This window comes from Oncorhynchus keta, unplaced genomic scaffold, assembly GCF_023373465.1.
Source record: "Oncorhynchus keta strain PuntledgeMale-10-30-2019 unplaced genomic scaffold, Oket_V2 Un_contig_16572_pilon_pilon, whole genome shotgun sequence".
Taxonomy (NCBI): Eukaryota; Metazoa; Chordata; class Actinopteri; order Salmoniformes; family Salmonidae; genus Oncorhynchus; species Oncorhynchus keta.
This window is the reverse complement of record NW_026279994.1, coordinates 91,790-119,354: the sequence shown is the minus strand read 5'-3', so window position 1 is coordinate 119,354 and position 27,565 is coordinate 91,790. Positions and strand designations below refer to the sequence as shown.

Sequence of the window (27,565 nt, the reverse complement as noted above, 5' to 3'; positions counted from 1 at the left end):
CTGTTATCAGACATTCTATTATCAGACATTCTGTTATCAGACATTCTATTATCAGACATTCTATTATCATAATATAATTATCAGACATTCCATTATCAGATATTCTAATATCAGATATTCTATTATCAGACATTCTATTATCAGATATTCTATTATCATGTATTCTATTATCAGACATTCTATTATCAGACATTCTATTATTAGATATTCTATTATCATGTATTCTATTATCAGACATTCTATTATCAGACATTCTGTTATCAGATATTCTATTATCAGGCATTCTATTATCAGACATTCTATCATCAGACATTCTATTATCAGGTATTCTATTATCAGATATTCTATTACCAGACATTCTATTATCAGACATTCTATTATCAGATATTCTATTATCAGACATTCTATTATCAGACATTCCATTATCAGATATTCTATTATCAGACATTCTATTATCAGACATTCTATTATCAGACATTCTATTATCAGACATTCTATTATCAGACATTCTATTATCAGACATTCTATTATCAGATATTCTATTATCAGACATTCTATTATCAGACATTCTATTATCAGACATTCTATTATCAGACATTCTATTATTAGATATTCTATTATCATGTATTCTATTATCAGACATTCTATTATCAGACATTCTGTTATCAGATATTCTATTATCAGGCATTCTATTATCAGACATTCTATTATCAGACATTCTATTATCATGTATTCTATTATCAGATATTCTATTATCAGACATTCTATTATCAGACATTCTATTATCAGATATTCTATTATCAGACATTCTATTATCAGACATTCTATTATCAGATATTCTATTATCAGATATTCTATTATCAGACATTCTATTATCAGATATTCTATTATCATGTATTCTATTATCAGACATTCTATTATTAGATATTCTATTATCATGTATTCTATTATCAGACATTCTATTATCAGACATTCTGTTATTAGATATTCTATTATCATGTATTCTATTATCAGACATTCTATTATCAGACATTCTATTATCATGTATTCTATTATCAGATATTCTATTACCAGACTTTCTATTATCAGACATTCTATTATCAGATATTCTCTTATCAGACATTCTATTATCAGACATTCTATTATCAGATATTCTATTATCAGACATTCTATTATCAGACATTCTATTATCAGACATTCTATTATCAGACATTCTATTATCAGACATTCTATTATCAGACATTCTATTATCAGATATTCTATTATCAGATATTCTATTATCAGACATTCTATTATCAGACATTCTATTATCAGATATTCTATTATCAGGTATTCTATTATCATACATTCTATTATCAGACATTCTATTATCAGACATTCTATTATCAGACATTCTATTATCAGATATTCTATTATCATGTATTCTATTATCATGTATTCTATTATCAGACATTCTATTATCAGATATTCTATTATCATGTATTCTATTATCATGTATTCTATTATCAGACATTCTATTATCAGATATTCTATTATCAGGTATTCTATTATCAGACATTCTATTATCAGACATTCTATTATCAGACATTCTATTATCAGGTATTCTATTATCAGACATTCTATTATCAGACATTCTATTATCAGACATTCTATTATCAAACATTCTATTATCAGATATTCTATTATCAGGTATTCTATTATCATGTATTCTATTATCAGATATTATATTATCAGACATTCTATTGTCAGATATTATATTATCAGACATTATATTATCAGACATTCTATTATCAGATATTATATTATCAGACATTATATTGAGCCCCAGGTCTCTTTTACAAATAAAACCCTTTTCTCTGCTGTTCTGTTCTTTAGTCCTTGTCCTGTGCAAGTGTTTTGTTCCAACCCAGCACTAATACAGCTGATTCAACTTATTAGACTTATCGTAACGACATTGATTACGTGGAACAGGTGTATTAGTACTGGGCTGGAACAAAAACAGTCCCACCCTGACAGTCCCCAGGACCAGAGTTGTTGAGGAGAGATGCTTTACTGCAGTGTGGGTGTAAGAGCCAGTGTAGGTGACGGCATGTCTGTTTTCTGCTGTAGACAACCTCTGTGGTGTTTAGAAACAGACTGACATCCAGGCTAGGACTGCTGTGGTGTTTAGAAACAGACTGACATCCAGGCTAGGACTGCTGTGGTGTTTAGAAACAGACTGACATCCAGGCTAGGACTGCTGTGGTGTTTAGAAACAGACTGACATCCAGGCTAGGACTGCTGTGGTGTTTAGAACCAGACTGACATCCAGGCTAGGACTGCTGTGGTGTTTAGAAACAGACTGACATCCAGGCTAGGACTGCTGTGGTGTTTAGAACCAGACTGACATCCAGGCTAGGACTGCTGTGGTGTTTAGAACCAGACTGACATCCAGGCTAGGACTGCTGTGGTGTTTAGAACCAGACTGACATCCAGGCTAGGACTGCTGTGGTGTTTAGAACCAGACTGACATCCAGGCTAGGACTGCTGTGGTGTTTAGAAACAGACTGACATCCAGGCTAGGACTGCTGTGGTGTTTAGAAACAGACTGGGAGGGAAATGAGGGGGAGGAGGAGATGAGGAGATGAGGGGGAGGAGATGAGGGGGGAGGAGATGAGGGGAGGAGATGAGGGAGAGGAGATGAGGGAGAGGAGATGAGGGGAGGAGATGAGGGGAGGAGATGAGGGAGAGGAGATGAGGGAGAGGAGATGAGGGGAGGAGATGAGTGAGAGGAGATGAGGGGAGGAGATGAGTGAGAGGAGATGAGGGGAGGAGATGAGTGAGAGGAGATGAGGGGAGGAGATGAGGAGGAGGAGATGAGGGGAGGAGATGAGGGAGAGGAGATGAGGGGGAGGAGATGAGGGGAGGAGATGAGGAGAGGGAGATGAGGGAGAGGAGAATAGGGGGAGGAGATGAGGGGAGGAGATGAGGGAGAGGAGAATAGGGGGAGGAGATGAGGGGAGGAGATGAGGGAGAGGAGATGAGGGAGAGGAGATGAGGGAGAAGAGATGAGGGGAGGAGAATAGGGGGGAGAAGATGAAGGGGAGGAGATGAGGGAGAGGAGATGAGGGGGAGGAGATGAGGGGAGGAGATGAGGGAGAGGAGATGAGGGGCAGGAGATGAGGGAGAGGAGAATAGGGGGAGAAGATGAGGGGAGGAGAATAGGGGGAGAAGATGAGGGGAGGAGATGAGGGGCGGAGATGAGGGGGAGGAGAATAGGGGGAGAAGATGGGGGGAGGATATGAGGGGGAGGGGATGAGGGAGGGAGGGGGAGATGAGGGGGAGATGAGGGGAGGAGATGAGGGAGGGAAGATGTGATTGGCTGATCCATGTGTTCTGTCTTCTCTCCCAGCCAAGAACCTCTGTCAGCCATTCGTCAACCCGTTTGAAGGCGGACAAAACCTCACAGACTCTTACAGACAACTTTTAAGTAAGAACAGTTACAGTAACTAAAGCACTTATCGTTATCATTATCTTCATCATTACCATGGTCATATGATTACCACCTTTTGGGCAGTATTTTGCTGTGTGTTAATGTTAAATATATTGGTGAGTATTTAGCCGTGTTTAAATGTAAGATATATTGGTGAGTATTTAGCCGGGTTTAAATGTAAGAATTTTAAAAATTTAAAATTTTACATTTATTTGTACAAATTATAACAAATTGTAAGGCTAAAATGTCTTGAGTCAATATGTATTCAACCCCGTTGTTATGGAAACGCCTAAATAAGTTTAGGAGTAAAAATGTGCTTAACAAGTCACAGAATAAGTTGCATGGACTCACTCTTTGTGGAATAATAGTGTTTAACATGAGTTTTTAATGACCACCTCCTCTCTGTACCCCACACATACAATTATCTCTAATGTCCCTCAGTCAAGCAGTGAATTACAAACACAGATTCAACCACAAAGACCAGGAAGGTTTTCCAATGTTTTACAACCTATTGGTTGATGGGTAAAAATGATAAAAGCAGACATTGAAAATCCCCTTTTGAGCCTCTGGTGAAGTTAATAATTACACTTTGGATGGTGTATCAATACACCCAATCAATACAACTCAGTTGCCGGAGAGACACATGGTGACTTTAAAACATGGCTGTGATAGGAGAACACTGAGGATGGATCAACTACATTATAGTTACTCCTCAATACTAACCTAACTGACAGAGTTTAATGGCTGTGACAGGAGAACACTGAGGATGGATCAACTACATTATAGTTACTCCTCAATACTAACCTAAATGACAGAGTTTAATGGCTGTGACAGGAGAACACTGAGGATGGATCAACTACATTATAGTTACTCCTCAATACTAACCTAACTGACAGAGTATAATGGCTGTGATCGGAGAACACTGAGGATGGATCAACAACATTATAGTTACTCCTCAATACTAACCTAAATGACAGAGTTTAATGGCTGTGACAGGAGAACACTGAGGATGGATCAACTACATTATAGTTACTCCTCAATACTAACCTAACTGACAGAGTTTAATGGCTGTGATAGGAGAACACTGAGGATGGATCAACAACATTATAGTTACTCCTCAATACTAACCTAACTGACAGAGTATAATGGCTGTGATAGGAGAACACTGAGGATGGATCAACTACATTATAGTTACTCCACAATACTAACCTAACTGACAGAGTTTAATGGCTGTGAATGGCTGTGATAGGAGAACACTGAAGATGGATCAACAACATTGTGAAAAGAAGGAAGCCTGTACAGAATAAAAACATGGATCCTGTTCGCAACAAGGAACGAAAGTAAAACTGCAAATAATGGGGCAAAGAAATTAACTTTATGTCCCGAACACAAAGTTTTGTGTTTGAGGCAAATCCAATACAACTCATTACTGAGTATCACTCTCCATATTTTCAAGCATAGCGGTGGCTGCATCATGTTATGGGTATACTTGTCATAGTTAAGGGCTGGAGAGTTTTTCCAGATAAAAAAAAAAACATGATAAAATGGAGCTAAATCCTCAAGGAAAACCTGGTTCTGTCTGTTTTCCACCAGACACGGACTTGAATACACCAATAACCTCAAGGCCAAATCTACACTGGTGTTGCTTTCAAATCCTCAAGGAAAACTTGGTTCTGTCTGTTTTCCACCAGACACGGACTTGAATACACCAATAACCTCAAGGCCAAATCTACACCGGTGTTGCTTTCAAAGAAGACGGCACATGTTCCTGAGTGGCTGAGTTACAGATTAGACTCAGATCTGCTTGAAAAGCCATGGCAAGTCCGAAAAATGGTTGTCGAGCAATGATCCACATCCAATCTGACAGAGCTCGAAAAATTTTGATAAGAATTTTGGGGGAAGGTATTGAACAATCCACGTGTGGAAAGATTTACCCAGAAACACTCACAGCTGTAATTCGCTGCCAAATGTGCTTCTACAAAACATTTTATTTTATTTAACCTTTATTTAACGAGGCAAGTCAGTTAAGAACACATTCTTAATTATAATGACGGCCTGCCAAAAGACAAAAGACCTCCTGTGGGAACGGGGGCTGGGATTCAAAAAGAATAATAAATAATAAAATAAAAAACATATAAATACAGGACAGAACACACATCACGACAAGAGAGACAACACAACACCACATGAAGAGAGACCTAAAACAACAACATAACAAGGCAGCAACACTACATGGAGACCTAAAACAACAACATAACAAGGTAGCAACACTACATGAAGAGAGACCTAAAACAACAACATAACAAGGCAGCAACACTACATGAAGAGAGACCTAAAACAACAACATAACAAGGCAGCAACACTACATGAAGAGAGACCTAAAACAACAACATAACAAGGTAGCAACACTACATGAAGAGAGACCTAAAACAACAACATAACAAGGCAGCAGCACTACATGAAGAGAGACCTAAAACAACACTACATGAAGAGAGACCTAAAACAACACTACATGAAGAGAGACCTAAAACAACAACATAACAAGGCAGCAACACTACATGAAGAGAGACCTAAAACAACAACATAACAAGGTAGCAACACTACATGAAGAGAGACCTAAAACAACAACATAACAAGGCAGCAACACTACATGAAGAGAGACCTAAAACAACAACATAACAAGGTAGCAACACTACATGAAGAGAGACCTAAAACAACATAACAAGGCAGCAACACTACATGAAGAGAGACCTAAAACAACAACATAACAAGGCAGCAACACTACATGAAGAGAGACCTAAAACAACAACATAACAAGGCAGCAGCACTACATGAAGAGAGACCTAAAACAACACTACATGAAGAGAGACCTAAAACAACACTACATGAAGAGAGACCTAAAACAACAACATAACAAGGCAGCAACACTACATGGAGACCTAAAACAACAACATAACAAGGTAGCAACACTACATGAAGAGAGACCTAAAACAACAACATAACAAGGCAGCAACACTACATGAAGAGAGACCTAAAACAACAACATAACAAGGTAGCAACACTACATGAAGAGAGACCTAAAACAACAACATAACAAGGCAGCAACACTACATGAAGAGAGACCTAAAACAACAACATAACAAGGCAGCAACACTACATGAAGAGAGACCTAAAACAACAACATAACAAGGTAGCAACACTACATGAAGAGAGACCTAAAACAACAACATAACAAGGCAGCAGCACTACATGGAGACCTAAAACAACAACATAACAAGGCAGCAGCACTACATGAAGAGAGACCTAAAACAACACTACATGAAGAGAGACCTAAAACAACACTACATGAAGAGAGACCTAAAACAACAACATAACAAGGTAGCAGCACTACATGAAGAGAGACCTAAAACAACAACATAACAAGGCAGCAACACTACATGAAGAGAGACCTAAAACAACAACATAACAAGGCAGCAACACTACATGAAGAGAGACCTAAAACAACAACATAACAAGGTAGCAACACTACATGAAGAGAGACCTAAAACAACAACATAACAAGGCAGCAACACTACATGAAGAGAGACCTAAAACAACAACATAACAAGGCAGCAGCACTACATGAAGAGAGACCTAAAACAACAACATAACAAGGTAGCAACACTACATGAAGAGAGACCTAAAACAACAACATAACAAGGCAGCAACACTACATGAAGAGAGACCTAAAACAACAACATAACAAGGCAGCAGCACTACATGAAGAGAGACCTAAAACAACACTACATGAAGAGAGACCTAAAACAACACTACATGAAGAGAGACCTAAAACAACAACATAACAAGGTAGCAACACTACATGAAGAGAGACCTAAAACAACAACATAACAAGGTAGCAACACTACATGAAGAGAGACCTAAAACAACAACATAACAAGGCAGCAACACTACATGAAGAGAGACCTAAAACAACAACATAACAAGGCAGCAGCACTACATGAAGAGAGACCTAAAACAACAACATAACAAGGTAGCAACACTACATGAAGAGAGACCTAAAACAACAACATAACAAGGCAGCAACACTACATGAAGAGAGACCTAAAACAACAACATAACAAGGCAGCAACACTACATGAAGAGAGACCTAAAACAACAACATAACAAGGCAGCAGCACTACATGAAGAGAGACCTAAAACAACACTACATGAAGAGAGACCTAAAACAACACTACATGAAGAGAGACCTAAAACAACAACATAACAAGGCAGCAACACTACATGAAGAGAGACCTAAAACAACAACATAACAAGGCAGCAACACTACATGAAGAGAGACCTAAAACAACAACATAACAAGGTAGCAACACTACATGAAGAGAGACCTAAAACAACAACATAACAAGGTAGCAACACTACATGAAGAGAGACCTAAAACAAAAACATAACAAGGCAGCAGCACAACATGAAGAGAGACCTAAAACAACAACATAACAAGGTAGCAACACTACATGAAGAGAGACCTAAAACAACAACATAACAAGGCAGCAACACTACATGAAGAGAGACCTAAAACAACAACATAACAAGGCAGCAGCACTACATGAAGAGAGACCTAAAACAACAACATAACAAGGCAGCAACACTACATGAAGAGAGACTTAAAACAACAACATAACAAGGTAGCAACACTACATGAAGAGAGACCTAAAACAACAACATAACAAGGTAGCAACACTACATGAAGAGAGACCTACAACAACAACATAACAAGGCAGCAACACTACATGACAACACAGCATGGCAGCAACACTACATGACAACACAGCGTGGCAGCAACACTACATGACAACACAGCGTGGCAGCAACACTACATGACAACACAGCATGGTAGCAACACTACATGACAACACAGCATGGTAGCAACACTACATGACAACACAGTGTGGTAGCAACACTACATGACAACACAGCGTGGTAGCAACACTACATGACAACACAGCATGGTAGCAACACTACATGACAACACAGCATGGCAGCAACACTACATGACAACACAGCATGGTAGCAACACTACATGACAACACAGCGTGGTAGCAACACTACATGACAACACAGCATGGCAGCAACACTACATGACAACACAGCATGGCAGCAACACTACATGACAACACAGCGTGGCAGCAACACTACATGACAACACAGCATGGCAGCAACACTACATGACAACACAGCGTGGTAGCAACACTACATGACAACACAGTGTGGCAGCAACACTACATGAAGAGAGACCTAAAACAACAACATAACAAGGCAGCAACACTACATGAAGAGAGACCTAAAACAACAACATAACAAGGCAGAAACACTACATGAAGAGAGACCTAAAACAACAACACAACAAGGCAGCAACACTACATGACAACACAGTGTGGTAGCAACACTACATGACAACACAGCATGGTAGCAACACTACATGACAACACAGCGTGGTAGCAACACTACATGACAACACAGCATGGCAGCAACACTACATGACAACACAGCATGGTAGCAACACTACATGACAACACAGCGTGGCAGCAACACTACATGACAACACAGCATGGCAGCAACACTACATGACAACACAGCATGGTAGCAACACTACATGACAACACAGCATGGTAGCAACACTACATGACAACACAGTGTGGTAGCAACACTACATGACAACACAGCGTGGTAGCAACACTACATGACAACACAGCATGGTAGCAACACTACATGACAACACAGCATGGCAGCAACACTACATGACAACACAGCGTGGCAGCAACACTACATGACAACACAGCATGGCAGCAACACTACATGACAACACAGCATGGTAGCAACACTACATGACAATCCAGCGTGGTAGCAACACTACATGACAACACAGCATGGCAGCAACACTACATGACAACACAGCGTGGCAGCAACACTACATGACAACACAGCGTGGTAGCAACACTACATGACAACACAGCGTGGTAGCAACACCAAGTGACTTGGTGTATAGCGAGAATAAGAGAGGGCCTAGAACAGAGCCCTGGGGGACACCAGTGGTGAGAGCGCGTGGTGAGGAGACAGATTCTCGCCACGCCACCTGGTAGGAGCGACCTGTCAGGTAGGACGCAATCCAAGCGTGGGCCGCGCCGGAGATGCCCAACTCGGAGAGGGTGGAGAGGAGGATCTGATGGTTCACAGTATCGAAGGCAGCCGATAGGTCTAGAAGGATGAGAGCAGAGGAGAGAGAGTTAGCTTTAGCAGTGCGGAGCGCCTCCGTGATACAGAGAAGAGCAGTCTCAGTTGAATGACTAGTCTTGAAACCTGACTGATTTGGATCAAGAAGGTCATTCTGAGAGAGATAGCGGTAGAGCTGGCCAAGGACGGCACGCTCAAGAGTTTTGGAGAGAAAAGAGAGAAGGGATACTGGTCTGTAGTTGTTGACATCGGAGGGATCGAGTGTAGGTTTTTTCAGAAGGGGTGCAACTCTCGCTCTCTTGAAGACGGGAGGGACGTAGCCAGCGGTCAGGGATGAGTTGATGAGCGAGGTGAGGTAAGGGAGAAGGTCTCCGGAAATGGTCTGGAGAAGAGAGGAGGGGATAGGGTCAAGCGGGCAGGTTGTTGGGCGGCCGGCCGTCACAAGACGCGAGATTTCATCTGGAGAGAGGGGGAGAAAGAGGTCAGAGCATAGGGTAGGGCAGTGTGAGCAGAACCAGCGGTGTCGTTTGACTTAGCAAACGAGGATCGGATGTCATCGACCTTCTTTTCAAAATGGTTGACGAAGTCATCTGCAGAGAGGGAGGAGGGAGGGGGAGGATTCAGGAGGGAGGAGAAGGTGGCAAAGAGCTTCCTAGGGTTAGAGGCAGATGCTTGGAATTTAGAATGGTAGAAAGTGGCTTTAGCAGCAGAGACAGAGGAGGAAAATGTAGAGAGGAGGGAGTGAAAGGATGCCAGGTCCGCAGGGAGGCGAGTTTTCCTCCATTTCCGCTCGGCTGCCCGGAGCCCTGTTCTGTGAGCTCGCAATGAGTCGTCGAGCCACGGAGCGGGAGGGGAGGACCGAGCCGGCCTGGAGGATAGGGGACATAGGGAGTCAAAGGATGCAGTAAGGGAGGAGAGGAGGGTTGAGGAGGCAGAATCAGGAGATAGGTTGGAGAAAGTTTGAGCAGAGGGAAGAGAAGATAGGATGGAAGAGGAGAGAGTAGCGGGGAGAGAGAGCGAAGGTTGGGACGGCGCGATACCATCCGAGTAGGGGCAGTGTGGGAAGTGTTGGATGAGAGCGAGAGGGAAAAGGATACAAGGTAGTGGTCGGAGACTTGGAGGAGTTGCAATGAGGTTAGTGGAAGAACAGCATCTAGTAAAGATGAGGTCAAGCGTATTGCCTGCCTTGTGAGTAGGGGGGAGGGTGAGAGGGTGAGGTCAAAAGAGGAGAGGAGTGGAAAGAAGGAGGCAGAGAGGAATGAGTCAAAGGTAGACGTGGGGAGGTTAAAGTCGCCCAGAACTGTGAGAGGTGAGCCGTCCTCAGGAAAGGAGCTTATCAAGGCATCAAGCTCATTGATGAACTCTCCGAGGGAACCTGGAGGGCGATAAATGATAAGGATGTTAAGCTTGAAAGGGCTGGTAACTGTGACAGCATGGAATTCAAAGGAGGCAATAGACAGATGGGTAAGGAGAAAGAGAGAAAGACCACTTGGGAGAGATGAGGATCCGGTGCCACCACCCCGCTGACCAGAAGCTCTCGGGTGTGCGAGAACACGTGGGCGGACGAGGAGAGAGCAGTAGGAGTAGCAGTGTTATCTGTGGTGATCCATGTTTCCGTCAGTGCCAAGAAGTCAAGGGACTGGAGGGAGGCATAGGCTGAGATGAACTCTGCCTTGTTGGCCGCAGATTGGCAGTTCCAGAGGCTACCAGAGACCTGGAACTCCACGTGGGTCGTCGCGCTGGGACCACCAGGCTAGGTGGTCACTTGGGCCACGCGGTGTGGAGCGTTTGTATGGTCTGTGCAGAGAGGAGAGAACAGGGATAGACAGACACATAGTTGACAGGCTACAGAAAAGGCTACGCTAATGCAAGGAAATTGGAATGACAAGCGGACTACACGTCTCGAATGTTCAGAAAGTTAAGCTTACGTAGCAAGAATCTTATTGACTAAAATGATTAAAATGATACAGTACTGCTAAAGTAGGCTAGCTGGCAGTAGCTGCGTTGTTGACACTACACTAATCAAGTCGTTCCGTTGAGTGTAATAATTCTACAGTGCTGCTACATGACAACACAGCGTGGTAGCAACACTACATGACAACACAGTGTGGTAGCAACACTACATGACAACACAGCATGGCAGCAACACTACATGACAACACAGGGTGGTAGCAACACTACATGACAACACAGTGTGGTAGCAACACTACATGACAACAACACGGTAGCAACACAATATAACAACAACATAACAAGGCAGCAACACATGACAACACAGCGTGGTAGCAACACTACATGACAACACAGCATGGTAGCAACACTACATGACAACACAGCATGGTAGCAACACTACATGACAACACAGCGTGGCAGCACCACTACATGACAACACAGCGTGGTAGCAACACTACCAGACAACACAGCGTGGTAGCAGCACTACATGACAACACAGCGTGGTAGCAACACTACATGACAACACAGCATGGTAGCAACACTACATGACAACACAGCGTGGCAGCAACACTACATGACAACACAGCGTGGTAGCAACACTACATGACAACACAGCGTGGTAGCAACACTACATGACAACACAGCGTGGTAGCAACACTACATGACAACACAGTGTGGTAGCAACACTACATGACAACACAGTGTGGTAGCAACACTACATGACAACACAGCATGGTAGCAACACTACATGACAACACAGCGTGGTAGCAACACTACCAGACAACACAGCATGGTAGCAACACTACATGACAACACAGTGTGGTAGCAACACTACATGACAACACAGTGTGGTAGCAACACTACATGACAACACAGCATGGTAGCAACACTACATGACAACACAGCATGGTAGCAACACTACATGACAACACAGTGTGGTAGCAACACTACATGACAACACAGCGTGGTAGCAACACTACATGACAACACAGCGTGGTAGCAACACTACATGACAACACAGCGTGGTAGCAACACTACATGACAACACAGCGTGGTAGCAACACTACATGACAACACAGCGTGGTAGCAACACTACATGACAACACAGCGTGGTAGCAACACTACATGACAACACAGCGTGGTAGCAACACTACATGACAACACAGCGTGGTAGCAACACTACATGACAACACAGCGTGGTAGCAACACTACATGACAACACAGCTTGGTAGCAACACTACATGACAACACAGCATGGTAGCAACACTACATGACAACACAGCGTGGTAGCAACACTACATGACAACACAGCGTGGTAGCAACACTACATGACAACACAGCGTGGTAGCAACACTAAATGACAACACAGCGTGGTAGCAACACTACATGTCAACACAGCGTGGCAGCAACACTACATGACAACACAGCGTGGTAGCAACACTACATGACAACACAGCGTGGTAGCAACACTACATGGCAACACAGCGTGGTAGCAACACTACATGACAACACAGCATGGTAGCAACACTACATGACAACACAGCATGGTAGCAACACTACATGACAACACAGCGTGGTAGCAACACTTCATGAAATCACAGCGTGGTAGCAACACTACATGACAACACAGCGTGGTAGCAACACTACATGACAACACAGCATGGTAGCAACACTACATGACAACACAGCGTGGTAGCAACACTACATGACAACACAGCAAGGTAGCAACACTACATGACAACACAGCGTGGTAGCAACACTACATGACAACACAGCATGGTAGCAACACTTCATGAAATCACAGCGTGGCAGCAACACTACATGACAACACAGCATGGTAGCAACACTACATGGCAACACAGCATGGTAGCAACACTACATGACAACACAGCATGGTAGCAACACTACATGACAACACAGCGTGGTAGCAACACTACATGACAACACAGCGTGGTAGCAACACTAAATGACAACACAGCGTGGTAGCAACACTACATGACAACACAGCGTGGTAGCAACACTACATGACAACACAGCGTGGCAGCAACACTAAATGACAACACAGCGTGGTAGCAACACTACATGACAACACAGCGTGGCAGCAACACATGACAACACAGCGTGGTAGCAACACTACATGACAACACAGCATGGCAGCAACACTACATGACAACACAGCGTGGTAGAAACACTACATGACAACACAGCGTGGTAGCAACACTACATGACAACACAGCATGGTAGCAACACTACATGACAACACAGCGTGGTAGCAACACTACATGACAACACAGCGTGGTAGCAACACTACATGACAACACAGCGTGGTAGCAACACTACATGACAACACAGCATGGTAGCAACACTACATGACAACACAGTGTGGCAGCAACACTACATGACAACACAGCATGGTAGCAACACGACATGACAACACAGCGTGGTAGCAACACTACATGACAACACAGCGTGGTAGCAACACTACATGACAACACAGCGTGGTAGCAACACTACATGACAACACAGCGTGGTAGCAACACTACATGACAACACAGCATGGCAGCAACACTAAATGACAACACAGCGTGGTAGCAACACTACATGACAACACAGCGTGGCAGCAACACATGACAACACAGCGTGGTAGCAACACAGCATGGCAGCAACACTACATGACAACACAGCGTGGTAGAAACACTACATGACAACACAGCGTGGTAGCAACACTACATGACAACACAGCATGGTAGCAACACTACATGACAACACAGCGTGGTAGCAACACTACATGACAACACAGCGTGGTAGCAACACTACATGACAACACAGCGTGGTAGCAACACTACATGACAACACAGCATGGTAGCAACACTACATGACAACACAGTGTGGCAGCAACACTACATGACAACACAGCATGGTAGCAACACGACATGACAACACAGCGTGGTAGCAACACTACATGACAACACAGCGTGGCAGCAACACTACATGACAACACAGCGTGGTAGCAACACTACATGACAACACAGCGTGGTAGCAACACTACATGACAACACAGCATGGTAGCAACACTACATGACAACACAGTGTGGTAGCAACACTACATGACAACACAGTGTGGCAGCAACACTACCAGACAACACAGTGTGGCAGCAACACTACATGACAACACAGCGTGGTAGCAACACTACATGACAACACAGCGTGGTAGCAACACTACATGACAACACAGCGTGGTAGCAACACTACATGACAACAACATGGTAGCAACACTACATGACAACAACATGGTAGCAACACAACATGGTAGCAGGACAAAACATGACACTAGTTTGAGTGCTTGTTGCAGCTCGTTCCAGTCGCTAGCTGCAGCGAAATGAAAAGAGGAGCGACCAGGGATGTGTGTGCTTTGGGGACCTTTAACAGAATGTGACTGTCAGAACGGGTGTTGTATTGACTCAGAGGTGTGAATACATAGGTACGTAAATGAGATATTTTTGTATTGCATTTGTGAACATTACTTAAAACATGTTTTCACTTTGTCATTATGGGGTGTTGTGCGTAGATAGGTGAGAAAAATCAAGTTAATTTTTCATCAAAGTTACTATCAGCATAGTCAGTGCCAGTAAGGGGGGACGTCAAGTGTGAGTGTCAGACAATGTCAAACCCAGCACTTGGCCCCTAAGCCCTTTATCGAGTGGACACTTGCTGTTGTGTTCGATAGTGATTTATTTTATTTTTTATTTAACCAGGCAAGTCAGTTAAGAACAAATTCTTATTTACAATGACGGCCTAGGAACAGTGGGTTAACTGCCTGTTCAGGGGCAGAACGACAGATTTGTACCATGTCAGCTCAGGGGTTTGAACTTGCAACCTTCCGGTTACTAGTCCAACGCTCTAACCACCAGGCTACCCTGCCGCCTCTACACTCTAACCACCAGGCTACCCTGCCGCCTCTACACTCTAACCACTAGGCTACCCTGCCCCCTCTACACTCTAACCACTAGGCTACCTACCACCTCTACACTCTAACCACTAGGCTACCCTGCCCCTCTACACTCTAACCACTAGGCTACCCTGCCCCCTCTACACTCTAACCACTAGGCTACCTACCACCTCTACACTCTAACCACTAGGCTACCCTGCCACCTCTACACTCTAACCACTAGGCTACCTACCACCTTTACACTCTAACCACTAGGCTACCCTGCAGCCTCTACACTCTAACCACTAGGCTACCTACCACCTCTACACTGTAACCACCAGGCTACCCTGCCACCTCTACACTCTACCCACTAGGCTACCTACCACCTCTACACTCTAACCACTAGGCTACCTACCACCTCTACACTCTAACCACTAGGCTACCCTGCCCCCTCTACACTCTAACCACTAGGCTACCTACCACCTCTACACTCTAACCACTAGGCTACCTACCACCTCTACACTCTAACCACTAGGCTACCCTGCCCCCTCTACACTCTAACCACTAGGCTACCCTGCCCCCTCTACACTCTAACCACTAGGCTACCTACCACCTCTACACTCTAACCACTAGGCTACCCTGCCACCTCTACACTCTAACCACTAGGCTACCTACCACCTTTACACTCTAACCACTAGGCTACCCTGCCACCTCTACACTCTAACCACTAGGCTACCCTACCACCTCTACACTCTAACCAATAGGCTACCTGCCACCTCTACAGGAACAGGGGTTAACTCTAACCACTAGGCTACCCTGCCACCTCTACACTCTAACCACTAGGCTACCTACCACCTTTACACTCTAACCACTAGGCTACCCTGCCACCTCTACACTCTAACCACTAGGCTACCTACCACCTTTACACTCTAACCACTAGGCTACCTACCACCTCTACACTCTAACCACTAGGCTACCCTGCCACCTCTACACTCTTACCACTAGGCTACCTACCACCTCTACACTCTAACCACTAGGCTACCCTGCCACCTCTACACTCTAACCACTAGGCTACCCTTCCACCTCTACACTCTAACCACTAGGCTACCTACCACCTCTACACTCTAACCACTAGGCTACCCTGCCACCCCTACACTCTAACCACTAGGCTACCCTGCCACCTCTACACTCTAACCACTAGGCTACCTACCACCTCTACACTCTAACCACTAGGCTACCTACCACCTCTACACTCTAACCACTAGGCTACCCTGCCACCTCTACACTCTAACCACTAGGCTACCTACCACCTCTACACTCTAACCACTAGGCTACCTACCACCTCTACACTCTAACCACTAGGCTACCCTGCCACCTCTACACTCTAACCACTAGGCTACCTACCACCTCTACACTCTAACCACTAGGCTACCCTGCCACCTCTACACTCTAACCACTAGGCTACCCTGCCACCTCTACACTCTAACCACTAGGCTACCTACCACCTCTACACTCTAACCACTAGGCTACCTGCCGCCTCTACACTCTAACCACTAGGCTACCTACCACCTCTACACTCTAACCACTAGGCTACCTACCACCTCTACACTCTAACCACTAGGCTACCTACCACCTCTACACTCTAACCACTAGGCTACCTACCACCTCTACACTCTAACCACTAGGCTACCTACCACCTCTACACTCTAACCACTAGGCTACCTACCACCTCTACACTCTAACCACTAGGCTACCCTGCCACCTCTACACTCTAACCACTAGGCTACCTACCACCTCTACACTCTAACCACTAGGCTACCCTGCCCCCTCTACACTCTAACCACTAGGCTACCTACCACCTCTACACTCTAACCACTAGGCTACCCTGCCACCTCTACACTCTAACCACTAGGCTACCCTACCACCTCTACACTCTAACCACTAGGCTACCTGCCACCTCTACACTCTAACCACTAGGCTACCCTGCCACCTCTACACTCTAACCACTAGGCTACCTACCACCTTTACACTCTAACCACTAGGCTACCCTGCCACCTCTACACTCTAACCACTAGGCTACCTACCACCTTTACACTCTAACCACTAGGCTACCTACCACCTCTACACTCTAACCACTAGGCTACCCTGCCACCTCTACACTCTTACCACTAGGCTACCTACCACCTCTACACTCTAACCACTAGGCTACCCTGCCACCTCTACACTCTAACCACTAGGCTACCCTTCCACCTCTACACTCTAACCACTAGGCTACCCTGCCACCTCTACACTCTAACCACTAGGCTACCCTTCCACCTCTACACTCTAACCACTAGGCTACCCTGCCCCCTCTACACTCTAACCACTAGGCTACCTACCACCTCTACACTCTAACCACTAGGCTACCCTGCCACCTCTACACTCTAACCACTAGGCTACCTACCACCTCTACACTCTAACCACTAGGCTACCCTGCCACCTCTACACTCTAACCACTAGGCTACCCTGCCACCTCTACACTCTAACCACTAGGCTACCTACCACCTCTACACTCTAACCACTAGGCTACCCTGCCCCCTCTACACTCTAACCACTAGGCTACCCTGCCACCTCTACACTCTAACCACTAGGCTACCCTGCCACCTCTACACTCTAACCACTAGGCTACCTACCACCTCTACACTCTAACCACTAGGCTACCCTGCCCCCTCTACACTCTAACCACTAGGCTACCCTGCCACCTCTACACTCTAACCACTAGGCTACCCTGCCACCTCTACACTCTAACCACTAGGCTACCCTGCCGCCTCTACACTCTAACCACTAGGCTACCCTGCCACCTCAACACTCTAACCACTAGACTACCCTGCCCCTCTACACTCTAACCACTAGGCTACCCTGCTGCCTCTACACTCTAACCACTAGGCTACCCTGCCACCTCTACACTCTAACCACTAGGCTACCCTGCCACCTCTACACTCTAACCACTAGGCTACCTACCACCTCTACACTCTAACCACTAGGCTACCCTGCCCCTCTACACTCTAACCACTAGGCTACCCTGCCACCTCTACACTCTAACCACTAGGCTACCCTGCCACCTCTACACTCTAACCACTAGGCTACCCTGCCACCTCTACACTCTAACCACTAGGCTACCCTGCCGCCCCAAAGTGTTTTAGTCAAAAGGAGCATTGATGACCCATCTGAGCCAGGTACTAATATACCTTGAAGCACGACTCACTTGCTATAAAACATGGGTACCGGGGACCTGCAGCAGACACAAGACACACACTCTGATAGACAGTGAGAAAGTTGTAAAAAACAAAACGACATCTCTCTACTCCTGCACAAAATGTGTGTAAGTATATCGGTCACCAGTGATTCCATCAGCTGAGTTAGCTTGTTGTAGCCTGTCGTCTGCTAGCTACTGTAGCTCCACTGACAAACACAGTCAACTAATGATGTTGGGCTGAACAGCATGCAGCGTGTTACTTATGTAGGATAGTTTGACAGCTTGCTGATGAAGTTGTAGACATGTTCCCAGCAGTCAAGTCCGTATTACAGCCTGTTTCCAAAGCACCACTCTGTAGAGTCTAATATACAAAACACCACTCTGTAGAGTCCAATATACAAAACACCACTCTGTAGAGTCTAATATACAAAACACCACTCTGTAGAGTCTAATATACAAAACACCACTCTGTAGAGTCCAATATACAAAACACCACTCTGTAGAGTCTAATATACAAAACACCACTCTGTAGAGTCTAATATACTGTCTCAACAAAACACCACTGCCACCTCTACACTCTAACCACTAGGCTACCTACCACCTCTACACTCTAACTACTACAGAGTGGTGTTTTGTTGAGACAGTATATTAGAGTCTACAGAAAACACCACTCTTGAACAGTATATTAGACACCTACAGAGTGGTGTTTGTATATTGAGAGGGTGTTTTGTAATATACTCTACAAAACACCACTTGTATATTAACTCTACAGAGTGGTGTTTTGTTGAGACAGTATATTGTCTCAACAAAACACCACTCTGTAGTCTAATATACAAAACACCACTCTGTAGAGTCCAATATACAAAACACCACTCTGTAGAGTCCAATATACAAACCACCACTCTGTAGAGTCTAATATACTGTCTCAACAAAACACCACTCTATAGAGTCCTGTATACTGTCTTAACAAAACACCACTCTGTAGAGTCTAATATACAAAACACCACTCTGTAGAGTCTAATATACAAAACACCACTCTGTAGAGTCCAATATACAAAACACCACTCTGTAGAGTCTAATATACTGTCTCAACAAAACACCACTCTGTAGAGTCTAATATACTGTCTCAACAAAACACCACTCTGTAGTCTAATATACAAAACACCACTCTGTAGAGACTAATATACAAAACACCACTCTGTAGAGTCCAATATACAAAACACCACTCTGTAGAGTCCAATATACAAAACACCACTCTGTAGAGTCTAATATACTGTCTCAACAAAACACCACTCTGTAGAGTCTAATATACTGTCTCAACAAAACACCACTCTGTAGAGTCTAATATACTGTCTCAACAAAACACCACTCTTTAGAGTCTAATATACAAAACACCACTCTGTAGAGTCTAATATACAAAACACCACTCTGTAGAGTCCAATATACAAAACACCACTCTGTAGAGTCCAATATACAAAACTCCACTCTGTAGAGTCTAATATACTGTCTCAACAAAACACCACTCTGTAGAGTCCAATATACAAAACACCACTCTGTAGAGTCCAATATACAAAACACCACTCTGTAGAGTCTAATATACAAAACACCACTCTGTAGAGTCTAATATACTGTCTCAACAAAACACCACTCTATAGAGTCCTGTATACTGTCTTAACAAAACACCACTCTGTAGAGTCTAATATACAAAACACCACTCTGTAGAGTCCAATATACAAAACACCACTCTGTAGAGTCTAATATACTGTCTCAACAAAACACCACTCTGTAGAGTCCTGTATACTGTCTTAACAAAACACCACTCTGTAGAGTCCAATATACAAAACACCACTCTGTAGAGTCCAATATACAAAACACCACTCTGTAGAGTCTAATATACAAAACACCACTCTGTAGAGTCCAATATACAAAACACCACTCTGTAGAGTCCAATATACTGTCTCAACAAAACACCACTCTGTAGAGTCCAATATACAAAACACCACTCTGTAGAGTCCAATATACAAAGCACCACTCTGTAGAGTCCAATATACAAAACACCACTCTGTAGAGTCTAATATACTGTCTCAACAAAACACCACTCTATAGAGTCCTGTATACTGTCTTAACAAAACACCACTCTGTAGAGTCCAATATACAAAACACCACTCTGTAGAGTCTAATATACTGTCTCAACAAAACACCACTCTATAGAGTCCTGTATACTGTCTTAACAAAACACCACTCTGTAGAGTCCAATATACAAAACACCACTCTGTAGAGTCTAATATACTGTCTCAACAAAACACCACTCTATAGAGTCCTGTATACTGTCTTAACAAAACACCACTCTGTAGAGTCCAATATACAAAACACCACTCTGTAGAGTCTAATATACTGTCTCAACAAAACACCACTCTGTAGAGTCTAATATACTGTCATAACAAAACACCACTCTGTAGAGTCTAATATACTGTCTAAACAAAACACCACTCTGTAGAGTCTAATATACTGTCTTAACAAAACACCACTCTGTAGAGTCTAATATACTGTCTAAACAAAACACCACTCTGTAGAGTCTAATATACTGTCTTAACAAAACACCACTCTGTAGAGTCTAATATACTGTCTTATCAAAACACCACTCTGTAGATTCTAATATACTGTCTTAACAAAACACCAGTCTGTAGAGTCTAATATACTGTCTTACCAAAACACCACTCTGTAGAGTCTAATATACCGTCTTAACAAAACACCACTCTGTAGAGTCTAATATACTGTCTTATCAAAACACCACTCTGTAGAGTCTAATATACCGTCTTAACAAAACACCAGTCTGTAGAGTCAGCTAACACCACAAACTGTAAAGGTCTCTCCAGAGAGGCCCGTAGACACACTCCTCATCCAATAAGATGACGAAAAGGTCGCCCTTTGTGATGCAGACAGTGGAGGTGGGCAAACCCATTACTCATGATGTACTAGAGAAAATGAGCAGCGGCTCAGTGTTTGCCTCTATAGGCAGTTTGAGGACTTAGCTGATATTTACAGCTGAGGCTGCTGGCGACTTCATACGCACTCCTGGTCTACGTTCCAAAATGGCACCCTATTCCCTATATAGAGCACTATTTTAACCAGGGCTCTCTGGTCGGAAAAACATAGTGTGTGCCATTCGGGATGCACACCTTCATTACAGGAGGAAAGCAGTAGATAGTGACTGAACCCCCAGTTACACTCCTTAATAATACAACTCTTTCCTGAGCTCACATCATATGTTTCTATTGAGTTATTGATCCAAGGCTCCCTGTCCATAACACCTCCAACAGCCCAAACCAAGGTCCTTTATAGACCGGAGTTTTCCAGGCAAGAAACACAGTCTGAAGAAGATGAAGAAGAAGAAGAAAATTCCCTTGTTTTCCCAGAAATCCTGTTTGTAGGATTCCCGGATTTCCTGCTTATTCCAATCGTCATTTCATGGCTCAGGCGCCATTAGCTTCTCCTGGTCGACGGTGCCGCCGTACGACAGGGAGTCACACAGCTCCTTAGCCTGCACTTCCTAGTGGACGGAGAGGAGGGACAGCTGTCTTCACAGAGCACACGCTGCCTGAGCTGCAGACCGATAGCTCTTCTCATAGAGATCTTCTCTATTTCAACCATTTTATACTTATGATGTAAGTAAGTGACTTGCTAAAAAAATCTACGTCATTTTCATTTTTTTTTTTTTTTTTTTTTTACAATTCTCTCAATCCCTTCTTTATTAATCTCTCTGCTTATTGAAGATTCATTAACCTGTATTTTAACATGACAATCATTTCTGGTGTTATCCCGAAGAGATCTGGAGAGCGGCACGCTCTACATAAAGGAGGAGGTCCTTTTTGAGTGGACGAAAGTTATCTCTAACTTATTAGTATATTATATAACTTAAATTGGACGAAAGTTATCTCTAACTTATTAGTATATTATATAACTTTAAATTGGACAATAGTTATCTCAACTTTCCAAAGTTTTGCTTAGATGATAACAAAACATTGTGCTAACTTATTTGTAGACCTTTTCTGAGGCATTTTGACAAGGTTTACCATCACATTCTCATTCAAAACATTGTGCTAACTTATTTGTAGACCTTTTCTGAGGCATTTTGACAAGGTTTACCATCACATTCTCATTCAAAACATTGTGCTAACTTATTTGTAGACCTTTTCTGAGGCATTTTGACACGGTTTACCATTACATTCTCATTCAAAAAGCTGGCTAAGGCCTGGATCAGCCTTCTTGCAAGTGGTTTGAGAATGGTCTGTCTAATAGCGTGTCAAGTTTAGTTTCCTGGCTATTACAGAAGGTGTACAGCAGGGGTCTGTATTGGGACCTGCTCTGTTTAATATTTATAATCAATACCATTGGTCTATCTGTTAAAACCTGTCTAATAGGCCACAATGTGTGATTTTTAAGTGTGTCAAGTTTAGTTTCCTGGCTATTACAGAAGGTGTACAGCAGGGGTCTGTATTGGGACCTGCTCTGTTTAATATTTATAATCAATACCATTTGTCTATCTGTTAAAACCTGTCTAATAGGCCACAATGTGTGATTTTTAAGTGTGTCAAGTTTAGTTTCCTGGCTATTACAGAAGGTGTACAGCAGGGGTCTGTATTGGGACCTGCTCTGTTTAATATTTATAATCAATACCATTTGTCTATCTGTTAAAACATTTTTATATTCATCTGTATGCAGATGACACTGTGACGTATGCCAATGACCTAACTGTTGCTCAGGCAGAGTTAGAGTTGCAATCTGACCTCGTTACCTTACAGAAAGCCCGGGTTGGTTTGAAAATGTGTACTTAATAATGTGTTCGAAAGGCTAAAGATGGACTACATATTCATTCATTGGTTGGTTCTCCCATCGGTCAGGTTTCCGCCTGTACATATATGGGTATTTGATTTGACAAAGATTGAATGTTTAAAAAAATAAGGATTATCTAGTTAAAAAGCTCAAATTTAAAGTGGGCCTGATTTAAAAAAATAAATACATATTGCCTCTCCCTAATAGCAGGAAGGAGATTTTACAGTCCACCTTCCTGCTGGTTCCTGACTATGGTGAAACTATTTACCAGATTGCAGCAGCCACTACTCTTCAGCCTTCGGATGCCTGATAGCATAGAGCCCTTTGCTTTATCACTGGTGACAGGTGCTTTATCACAAGGTGACAGTTTTAAAACTCACCACTGTATCCTGTATCAAAAGGTTGGCTGGTCCTCATTAAGCGTCTGCTAAATGACTTAAATGTAAATGTAAATGTAATTAAAGTCCCATAGATGACTTCATTATTCCCTTTACTGCACAAGCTGTTGACTATAAAAACAGTACATTAGTCAACAAGCTTTGTTAGGCTTGACCTGCTTCTTCTACCCCTTGGTTAGTACATTAGTCAACAAGCTTTGATAGGCTTGACCTGCTTCTTCTACCCCTTGGTTAGTACATTAGTCAACAAGCTTTGTTAGGAATGAGTTAATTCATCTACCCTTGGTCAGTACATTAGTCAACAAGCTTTGTTAGGAATGAGTTGATTCATCTATCCCTTGGTCAGTACGTTAGTCAACAAGCTTTGTTAGGAATGAGTTGATTCATCTACCCTTGGTCGGTACGTTAGTCAACAAGCTTTGTTAGGAATGAGTTGATTCATCTACCCCTTGGTCGGTACGTTAGTCAACAAGCTTTGTTAGGAATGAGTTGATTCATCTACCCCTTGGTCAGTACATTAGTCAACAAGCTTTGTTAGGAATGAGTTGATTCATCTACCCCTTGGTCAGTACATTAGTCAACAAGCTTTGTTAGGAATGAGTTGATTCATCTATCCCTTGGTCGGTACGTTAGTCAACAAGCTTTGTTAGGAATGAGTTGATTCATCTACCCCTTGGTCGGTACGTTAGTCAACAAGCTTTGTTAGGAATGAGTTGATTCATCTACCCCTTGGTCAGTACATTAGTCAACAAGCTTTGTTAGGAATGAGTTGATTCATCTACCCCTTGGTCAGTACATTAGTCAACAAGCTTTGTTAGGAATGAGTTGATTCATCTACCCCTTGGTCAGTACATTAGTCAACAAGCTTTGTTAGGAATGAGTTGATTCATCTACCCCTTGGTCAGTACATTAGTCAACATCGTTTGGACTGTGGACGAAAGCAGGTGGAAATACCGGGGGATGGTTAGCCTCTCCACTCTACTAACTCAATGGAGACGTGCTCTATGTAGTCAATAGGATGTAGTCTAAGGCTGTCTGGACATGATGGAGGGGTCAGAGGAAGGCGCTAAAAATGTCAAAGACTCCAGCCACCTTAGTCATAGACTGTTCACTCTGCTACCACACGGCAAGCTGTACAGCACCAAGTCTAGGTCAAGAGGCTTCAAAACAGCTTCTACCCCCAAGCCATAAGACTCCTGAACAAGTAATCAAATGGCTAGCCTATTTGCATTGCCCCCCTATTTTACACCGCTGCTACTCTCTGTTGTTATCATCTATGCATAGTCACTTTAATAACTCTACCTACATGTACATATTACCTCAACCCACAGGTGCCCCTGCACATTGACTCTGTACCGGTACCCCCTGTATATAGTCTTTCTATTGTTATTTTACTGCTGCTCTTTAATTACTTGATGCTTTTATTTCTTATTCTTATCCATACTTTTTAAAACTACATTGTTGGTTAGGGGCTCGTAGTAAGCATTTCACTGTACGTTCTACACCTTGTTGTACTTGGCGCATGTGACTAATAAAATGTGATTTGATGTGATTTTGAAAGGATGGAGGGGAAAGCATTCTGGATGTAGTCAAAGGTTATCTGGACAGATGGAGGGAAAGCATTCTGGATGTAGTCAAGGTTATCTGGACAGAATGGAGGGAAAACATTCTGGATGTAGTCTATCTGGACAGAATGGAGGGGTAAACATTCTGGATGTAGTCATCTGGACAGAATGGAGGGGTAAGCATTCTGGATGTAGTCTATCTGGACAGAATGGAGGGGTAAGCATTCTGGATGTAGTCTATCTGGACAGAATGGAAGGGTTAAGCATTCTGGGTGTAGTCTATCTGGACAGAATGGAGGGGTAAGCATTCTGGATGTAGTCTATCTGGACAGAATGGAGGGGTAAACATTCTGGATGTAGCCTATCTGGACAGAATGGAGGGGTAAGCATTCTGGATGTAGTCTATCTGGACAGAATGGAGGGGTAAGCATTCTGGATGTAGTCATCTGGACAGAATGGAGGGGTAAGCATTCTGGATGTAGTCTATCTGGACAGAATGGAGAGGAAAACATTCTGGATGTAGTCTATCTGGACAGAATGGAGGGGTAAACATTCTGGATGTAGTCTATCTGGACAGAATGGAGGGGAAAGCATTATGGATGTAGTCTATCTGGACAGAATGGAGGGGAGGCATTCTGGATGTAGTCTATCAGGACAGAATGGAGGGGTAAGCATTCTGGATGTAGTCTATCTGGACAGAATGGAGGGGTAAGCATTTTGGATGTAGTCTATCTGGACAGAATGGAGAGGAAAACATTCTGGATGTAGTCTATCTGGACAGAATGGAGGGGTAAACATTCTGGATGTAGTCTATCTGGACAGAATGGAGGGGTAAGCATTCTGGATGTAGTCTATCTGGACAGAATGGAGGGGTAAGCATTCTGGATGTAGTCAAAGGTTATCTGGACAGATGGAGGGGAAAGCATTCTGGATGTAGTCAAAGGTTATCTGGACAGAATGGAGGGGAAAACATTCTGGATGTAGTCTATCTGGACAGAATGGAGGGGTAAACATTCTGGATGTAGTCTATCTGGACAGAATGGAGGGGTAAGCATTCTGGATGTAGTCTATCTGGACAGAATGGAGGGGTAAGCATTCTGGATGTAGTCTTCTGGACAGAATGGAAGGGTTAAGCATTCTGGGTGTAGTCTATCTGGACAGAATGGAGGGGTAAGCATTCTGGATGTAGTCTATCTGGACAGAATGGAGGGGTAAACATTCTGGATGTAGCCTATCTGGACAGAATGGAGGGGTAAACATTCTGGATGTAGTCTATCTGGACAGAATGGAGGGGAAAACATTCTGGATGTAGTCTATCTGGACAGAATGGAGGGGTAAGCATTCTGGATGTAGTCTATCTGGACAGAATGGAGGGGAAAACATTCTGGATGTAGTCTATCTGGACAGAATGGAGGGGTAAGCATTCTGGATGTAGTCTATCTGGACAGAATGGAGGGGTAAGCATTCTGGATGTAGTCTATCTGGACAGAATGGAGGGGGAGGCATTCTGGATCTGGACAGAATGGAGGGGTAAGCATTCTGGATGTAGTCTATCTGGACAGAATGGAGGGGTAAGCATTTTGGATGTAGTCTATCTGGACAGAATGGAGAGGAAAACATTCTGGATGTAGTCTATCTGGACAGAATGGAGGGGTAAGCATTCTGGATGTAGTCTATCTGGACAGAATGGAGGGGTAAGCATTCTGGATGTAGTCTATCTGGACAGAATGGAGGGGTAAGCATTCTGGATGTAGTCTATCTGGACAGAATGGAGAGGTAAGCATTCTGGATGTAGTCTATCTGGACAGAATGGAGGGGTAAGCATTCTGGATGTAGTCTATCTGGACAGAATGGAGGGGTAAGCATTCTGGATGTAGTCTATCTGGACAGAATGGAGGGGTAAGCATTCTGGATGTAGTCTATCTGGACAGAATGGAGGGGTAAGCATTCTGG

General features: G+C 43.4%; 1 protein-coding gene across 1 annotated transcript in view; it reads left to right on the top strand.

Moving 5' to 3' along the window:
* Positions 1-3,397: 3,397 nt before the first annotated feature.
* The window catches only part of LOC127919409 (transmembrane protein 114-like), a 53,416-nt gene continuing 29,248 nt past the window's right edge, over positions 3,398-27,565 (top strand). Inside the window, exon 1 of the mRNA XM_052502917.1 lies at positions 3,398-3,469. The gene's annotated coding sequence lies outside the window, so the exon portion shown is untranslated. The remainder of the gene's footprint in view (positions 3,470-27,565) is intronic.